At 20.7% G+C, this 8,997-nt stretch overlaps 1 long non-coding RNA gene across 1 annotated transcript; it reads left to right on the top strand.

Moving 5' to 3' along the window:
• Positions 1 to 2,848: 2,848 nt before the first annotated feature.
• LOC112740344 (uncharacterized) lies at positions 2,849 to 3,506 on the top strand. The gene is made up of 2 exons (XR_011871783.1): positions 2,849 to 2,959; positions 3,129 to 3,506. It is a non-coding gene; the product is annotated as an uncharacterized lncRNA (long non-coding RNA).
• The last annotated feature ends 5,491 nt before the right edge of the window (positions 3,507 to 8,997 follow it).

Here is an 8,997-nt window from a genome sequence, read left to right as displayed (position 1 = left end):
ATGTTTCTGAGACATGGATATAATTTCACTTTATATGGTTGTATAACTATACATTATTGAATGAGTTGAGTTATATGCAAAGAAATATTATATAAATAATATATTTTTCATATACCTCAAAGGAAAAAAAATATATAATTTATATGAGTTAAGTTGAGTTTTTTTATATTTATTTTGTATGAAAATAGGTTCATTTTGCAATTAAAAAATCTAAAAAAAATTCTATGTTATCTTATTGATAGATTTACAAACGGATTTTTTGTCTATATTCAGAGTTTGGAATGGTATTCCAAGGCTCAAATTACCGACAGAAAATCTGTTGAAAATCTGTCTATAATTACCGACAAAAAATCCGTCAAAAAATCTGTCTCTAATTACCGACAGAAAATTTGTCTGAAAATCTGTCTCTAATTATTGATGAAAAATTTGTCGAAAAATTTGTCTCTAATTACCGACGAAAAATCCGTCGAAAGTTTGACGCCCAAGGGAAATAAAGGGGAGAATTTACCGAGGAAAAATTGTCGGTAACTAGTAAAAATCTGTCAATAAATAATTTCTGACGAAGTTTTTATAGAGGGGACAAAATCCGTCGATAATTTTGTCGGTAACTAAAAATTCGTCTGTAATAAAGACCAAATCTATCTATAAATCTATCCATATTAAGCAATTTTCTAGTTGCGTAACATTTGTTTCTGAATTTTTTGGGAAAGCTTTCGGTAATTATCATTCTTTCCTTCTCAAATTCATTATTACTTTCAGTTGTGTGTATTTCTTAATTTAAATACTAAATTGTAATCAATAAATAACGATTTGAAAAAAAAAAAAAAAAAAAGAAAAAGTAATCTTCATCAATTTCAACATATTTTCTTTGTCTAAAGTTATAATCTCTACTACAAATTTTTTTAGATAAATAATTAAAAAGTATAAAATAATTAATAAATTATTAAAATTTAAAAATAATAATTAATTTGATATAAGAATAATACTAAGAAAAATATACTAATTATTTTGTTCCACCTGGTAGGTCGAATCAAACTTATTCACCCAATATTTGAATTAATTAAGTAATTAATCTTACTAAACTTGGTTAAACCATGTGAAAATTGAACAGATCAACCTGGTCAAATCCGGTCAAATTAGACTAATAAATTATTATTGGCTATAAATGATGTTTTTATTAAATATATTACATAAAAAAATTAAATTATATTTACAAATTTAAAATAAAAATTATTAATTATAATATATTTTTTATTTTTATAATTATGATTTTTATTCTCATTTTTATAAATATTTAAAAATTTAATTTTGAATCATTGTTAACATAAAATAATTTTACATGCACATTCAATTGTCTAATATCAAATCAAAAAAATAATTATCTTTTATATTAATTATATAATTAATAATTTAAAAAAATAGATGTGATTAAATAAAATTTAACTCAATATTTAAAGGGTATAATAAATATAAACTAATTAATAAATTATTAAAAATTAAAATAATAATTAATTTAATATAAAATAAAAACTAAAAATATTAATTATGAAAATAAAAAAATTTATATAATTATTTATTTATAACCGAGTCGACTAATTTAATTGTATCTGTAATCTACGGTTCATTTTTTTGGATATGCAAATTCTGTGTGTGTTGTGCATGGGTATAAAGGTGGGTGGTGTTAAGCATGAATGTGGGATAATTTTTTTTGAACCATAAAGTGAAGAAATCGGACTGTCCGATTTCTTTGTTAAAAAAATTATGAATACAAATCGGATGGTCCGATTTGTGTGGGAGAGAAAATCGGAGGGTCCGATTTGTACTTTTAAATTTTTTTTTATTTTGAAAACCAAAATTAGATGGTCCGATTTTATTATTAATTTTTTTTAATTGTTTAAAATACAAATCAGACGGTCTAATTTCTGTAATGTAATTTTTCTTAATTTTTTAAACACAAATCGGACGGTCCGATTTATTCTTGACACCACAACTACATAAAGCACCCATACACCCCATAACTGTGTCCTACACTATTTCCCCCTCCATATCTAAATTAAAAAGTGGTAACCTACTAGTTGAATTAGAATTTCAGCAATCCAATATTTTAACAAATTTGAAATTTGATTACCGTTGAATTGTGATTACTAGCTATTTAATTTATGTAGTATAATTCATTAATATATAATTAATTAATGCTATAAATTCTCTTTCTCTTTCGTATATAAATGTAAAAAAAGTCATATATATATATATATATATATATATATATATATATATATATATATTTGATAACAAAAAATAATTAATTAAAATTAATAAAATTTATTTTATTTAATATTCATTAATTGTTGCTGGAATTAGAGTCTGTTTGAAAAGCTTTAAAAACTAACTTTTTGGAGTTTTAACTTATAAAAAGTCACATTAATATTTTTTGACACAATTTTAAAATATATTTTTAATTTTTTAAAAAATTGTTTAAGAACTTTTAAAGAAGTAAAAAAATGTCCAATTTAAATAAACAGCTTAATTAAATATCTTTTAAAAAAAATAGTTTAAATAATAAATATTTATATTAAAAGTAGTTTATAAATAAGTTATTTTGTATTTAGTTTTTTAGTTCTAAAAATACTTATTTTAAAAAAATATAATAAAAAAAATTATTATGAGAGAAGTCATTTTATTATTTTAACTTCTCCATAAGCACTTAAATAGCTTTTTAGAAATCTATAATTTAGTTTTGAAAATTTTACCAGATATTAATACTATATTGTTAGAGATATAATTATTAGTGTTACCTTTTTCTAACCTTATTACTTCTATATATATGTGCGTATGGGGGTAAAGGAACATATACATGAATTCACATTTTCGTAAGGGGTGATAGTGAATTCCTCAGGAAGCATGGCCAACCACTTCTCGCAATACGCTATTCTCGTTCTTCTTCTTCTCACAACACCAAGTAAGTTAATTCTTATCCTTCCTAGGAATGGAAGCACAACTAGTTTTTGCATCTATATATCTTAGGTATGATTTTTTAGTTGGCCTCCATCATTTTATGAATTTTGAAAGTTACAAGAGCGAAATTTTGAAATAATGTTGTGACATGTATTACATATATACATATACAGGTGCTCTTATGATTACGGGGGCAAGTAGTGAAGTATGCAACAAGAACGGTGGTGGTGTTGGGAATAATTGCTCATCATTGCAGCCGAAACGATGTCAAGAAAAGTTGTTTATGCCAATGGTAGGAGGGTGTGATAAACTATGGTGTCACGATAATTGTGCTCTTAAGCACCCTGGCCATCAACCTTACGGAAAATGCTTTGGCCACTATATGTATGTTTACTGCAACTGCACCTTCAACTGTTAACGTCGGTGGTGTTGTGATCAATATTTACATGAACTACAAACTAATGTATGAACTTGATCACTTCTAAACTTAGACAAATTAAAGTTTAATTGTTATTGATTGGTAATAATGAAAGGTTTGATCAGTTTCAATATATACTTTAAGAAGTTTACTAAATTCAGTGCGATCAATATAATTTGCTACCAATATATTGACGAAGAAAATTGGGGAATTAATTTGATTAAGCAAAATTTTGAATTTGGTTAATAATTGAAATTTGATAGATTATTTGGACTATTTAATTATATATTCGAATTAAAATTGGTAAACGACAATTGTTTTCCTATTTCAATTGTCAAAAGTGATTAATATTGTTTCTTGAATTCATTTTAAAAAAATTTCAGTAGTTATCATTCTTGCCTTCTCAATTTCATTATTTATTTCCAGCCGTGTATATTTCTTAACATAAATATTAAATTTGTATTAATAAATACCAATTTGAAAAAAAAAATAGAAAAGGTACACTTTATTAATTTCAACCTATTTTCTTTATCTTAAATTATAATCTCTACTAAAATATTTTTAAATAAATACCTAAAACTATAATTTTAAATAATTAATTTGGTATAAAAATAAAATTAAAAAAGATATACTAATTATTAGGAGCGAAGAAGGTAAACTTGTCTTTTTTTTTTATCAAAAACGAAAAGTAAAATAAAGAGTTAATGCAAATATTGCCTTGCTACTTTTTAGTATAATTATTTGATCCGATTTAGTGGAATCAAAAACTCGATCACCTAATATTTAACAATTCTAATAATAACAATTAAAAAAGATAAAACGGTACAAAATTGCAATGACGATAAAATTAAAATATCCGTAATAAAATGATGTTGATAATAATATACACTTGGGTGTTACTAACAACTATGTTAGTAATTACTTAAAATAAATAAAATAAGTTATAGGGTATTATTTTATTTAAATTATTAATAATTAAAAGAATAAAAAGTCGGTAATTATTTTTAAAATAGATATTAAATTTAATTTTATGGTACTAATTTATTTGAGTTGTTAATAAAATTTATAATTTTTATATTTATATCTACTCAATTTATATATTTTATTTTATTTTACTTTAACAAAAAATTGAGACGTGCATTTTTAATTATTTATTTAGAAAGTATAGCGAAATGCGTTATATCAATTATAATTAATTATCGATAATTGATATCAATAAATTGATTGTATTAATTTATAAGATGAATAACGTGTAATAAATGTTGTGAAATTAATTATAATAAATTAATAATTAATAAATAAAAAACTAAAAATGACTTTTTTATTGCTTTTCAATGGATATATATTTTTATAATTTTACTTTTTCTTTATCTCTTCCTTTCACATTTATTTCTTTTAATTTATTGAACTAAATTAGTTATATTAATTATTTATATTAACTAATTAAGTACTTTTTAATGGGTTATTATAACTGTGCTTTTAAATTATAGATAAAAAATATTATAAAAAATATTTTATGAAAGTTGTTGCAAAATAAATATTTTTAAAATGTGTCCTTAACACACAAATTAACTAAATTATTTTTTAATTTAATGTGTTTGATTCATTCAATTGTATTAATTATAACTAATCAATTATGTAATTTTATTTGATTAGGATAAATATTTCGTCATTTAATATTTTATTTGATTCATTAAATATTATATTAATCATAACTTTAAATATTTAATTTAATTAAAATAAATATCAAATTATTTTAAATTTTGTTTGATTCATTAAACCAAATTAATTATAACTAATTTATTATTTAATATGATCAAGATAAATATTAAATTATTTAATAAATAATATTTAAAACAATGAAATAAATGAACTCAATTAATTCAAATTATTATCTTATTATTTTATATATCCCTTTTTTTCCTCTTTATTTTGTATTTCAGGTAAAATATTTATAATTTTTTATTTTTGTTTTTTTATCTTAATTTTGCTAATATTTTTCTGTGATTTTATTTTATATTAATTTTTTTATTTATTTTGATTAATAATTCTTTAGGGTATTATTATTTTATTTAAAGATAATTTAAATTTTTTGTAATATTTTTATAAAAATTGATTAATAGGTTTTTTTTAAAATATTTTTTTGAAATTTTTTAATAAGATCGTATTTTGATTTTTCTCTTTTATCCTTTATTTTAATTAATTATATTAATCTTCTATTGTAATACATTTTTTATCTACTTCACACATTATCTTTTCTATTTTTTTTTCTTTTTTTAATTACTTTTTTACTTTATTTTTAATTGTTTATTTCACTTTTACTTCTCATATATAGATTTGTTATAATTCATCACAGGTTCTTTTTGAATTTAAGTGATTTTTTAGATTATATTTTACCATTGATACTTTTATTTTGTTTAGTGTATTTTTTTAGTCTGTATTTAATATAATAATATGTAAATATCTATTCTATTATATAAAAATTAAATTTCTGCACTTAATGATAAAACTGTCGTAACATATTTCTGATGGTGTTTTTCGGTTAATTTTTTTAACTCCTTAAATTCATTTTATTATAATAAATTAATTATATCAGCTAATTAATTTGGTTAATTTTTAAATATCATATAATTTATTATAATTTCTATCAATCAATTAATTGTAATTCAAATTGAATGATTATTTTGTTACAAAATTATTATTTTCTAATCTATTTATGGACAATACATATATTAATTATAATCGTAAATTAAGCTATTTTACATTAAATAACTTATATAATGGTCATCTCATTTATTATCATAAATGCTGAATTAAATAAGTTATTATTACTTTTGATTTAGAATTAAATGAGAATAAAACCACATATACTATTTTATTTGGTCTTTCGGGTTTAATGGGTGTGACACTCAAATATAAATAGTGACTTCTGGATTTTGGTCTCCAACACATCAAAGCCATCTCCGTAACTCTTTTTTCATAAAAAGAATTTCGATTCAACTCTATCAGGGATACATAAGGTTTTCAAAGAACAAAGGAATGGTCTGAATTTGGATGAATTCTAAATGTTCGAACTTACGACGTTGTTTCAGTTCGTTGTCGTTACAAGAATGACTCTAATCTATACGTGTCTAACGACTAGAATAGATTAAATATTATTTAAGTAATTTATTTCCAATATTGGTATTTGATTAAATTAGTTTTAGAGAAATTTAAATTGTTGACTCAATTCATATATTACGACTATTCTTTTCGAATATATTATTTTTATATTTTTTAATATAAATTTTTTTTCTGATTTTTAAGTTTATTTTCTTTTTATTTTATATTTCATATTAGTAATGTAATTATTAAGAAAAATGTATTTAAAAAGAAAAGAAAAAGAAATATTTAAACATCACTATTTAAAAAATAAAAAGAAAGATACATGAAAAAAGAAAAACGAAAAATTAAAACATCATTATTAAAAAAAAATTGTTAATATGCATATGAATGGAGTCGGAATTGAGGAATATATATAGATATAAAAAATAAAAATTATTGCATGATTGTAGAATAAAAAAGAATCATATATATAAAACGAAATAATTATAACAAAAAAATAATTAATATATGTGATTTAGATGTTTTTAATAACCAGTAACATAGAGTTTAACAAAATATAATTCACATATTTTTTTATTTATGTATATGTATATATATTAAGAAAACTACCCTAATATATATATATTGAATTATTTAACAAAATTAATATATAAGGTTATGTAAAGTTCTATCCAAATTTGATAAGAATAAGACGACTTACATAGAAATGGTTCTTATCAGTGACGGATTCAAAAAATTTTGATAGTGGAGGCAAAATTGATATAACATGATAATAATTTTTATAATAAAAATAATATGTATATATAAAAAATTAAATATTAAATTATTTATTAACCACTATATAGCTGTGTATAAATACATGTATTATTTAATTTATTTTTAATGTATATTTTATATTTTAATATATATTTTATACAGATAATTTTTTTTATATACATATAATATGATTATTGTTATGATTATATTTTGTTATTATAAAATATGATTAGCCTTCAAAATATCTAATATACAAATTAAAACACTAAAATAGTACTTTAAATAATAATATATAATTTAAAATTCTATTCTTTTAGGTTTTATATTTTTAAAAAATTAAATAATTTTTCTCTTAATACTACCATCAAACTTTTTCTCTTTCCATATATATTACTAAATAATTATTTAAAAATTTACTTCCCAAAACAATTAGAAGCCGACTCTTATTGATATTCATAGTTAAAAAAGTTCTTTCAATTAATATAGTTGTTACGCAAAAATTAAAGCTAATTTAAAAAGAAGATAAATAATATTCTATTGAGTTGATTTTTAAAAAAGAACACTAATTTTGTTTAAATCTGAGAATTGATCATTCTAACGAATATCTAATATAAAATTTTTAAATTGACAATTAAGTACCAAAAGTTGAGTAAAAAATTATTATGGGGTCAAATTTAATAATCTAATGAGGGCAAATAAATATTATTATCATATACTACTCAAAAAAAATTCTAAATTGTAGAGGGGGCGCTTGCCCCCGCACCAATATACTTGGAACCGTCCTTGGTTCTCATGGATAGTAAAGTAAGTTGATTATTTTTCATGATTCTTTTCAGTGATATTAGGTCCATTTTATAAATGTTTTTTGTTCATATATTTTAATATTTTTAATAACAGATAACATAGAGTTTAATAAAATATAATTCATATATTTTTTTTTTTATGTATATGTATATAATTTTTTATGTATATGTATATATATTAAGAAAAACTACCGTAATATATATATATATATATATATATATATATATATATATATATATATATATTTAACAAAATTAATATATAAGGTTATGGAAAGTCTCATCCAAATTTGATAAGAACAAGACGACTTACATAGAAATGGTTCTCATGGATGATAAGGTAAGTTGATTATTTTCCATTATTCTTTCAGGTGATGCTAAGTCCAATTTATAAATATTTTTTGTTCGTATTTTAAGTTTATTTGATAAGTAAATCCTTGCACGCGAACAAAGACAGTGCGATTTTATAGATTTATAAGTGCTAATAGTCTTTATATTTAATTTGTTTTATAGTGTGATAATAACTAATATATTTATTAGTGGATTTAACTATTACTATATTATTTATGATCACATATTCAGTATATATGTCTGATTTATTAAAAAAAGTAGATTATTAAAACTGACTAATAACTATTTTAGAGTTAATCCAATTAATACTAAATTAAAAAAAATACATACTATGTTACTTTTTTATTAATCAAATTATTATAATTCAAATTAATTTTAAAAAAATAATTTAAAATTATAATTTCAATCTTATCACGTAGATGGCACATGTAATTATACTTGTTTTTTAATAAAATCGAATCGATCCGTTCATTTTGTACACATGTTGATTAGGCAAGAAAAGCTAGTAATACAGAATAATTAGTCAAGAGTAGTGATAGAGAGTATACTCCCTTTCTTTCATATATAAATATAATAAGTTAGACTATGTAAGTTTACTCAATTCATTGC

Source organism: Arachis hypogaea, chromosome 14, assembly GCF_003086295.3.
Source record: "Arachis hypogaea cultivar Tifrunner chromosome 14, arahy.Tifrunner.gnm2.J5K5, whole genome shotgun sequence".
Taxonomy (NCBI): Eukaryota; Viridiplantae; Streptophyta; class Magnoliopsida; order Fabales; family Fabaceae; genus Arachis; species Arachis hypogaea.
Note: the sequence above shows the minus strand (reverse complement) of the source record. Positions and strands in the feature narration are given on the sequence as shown.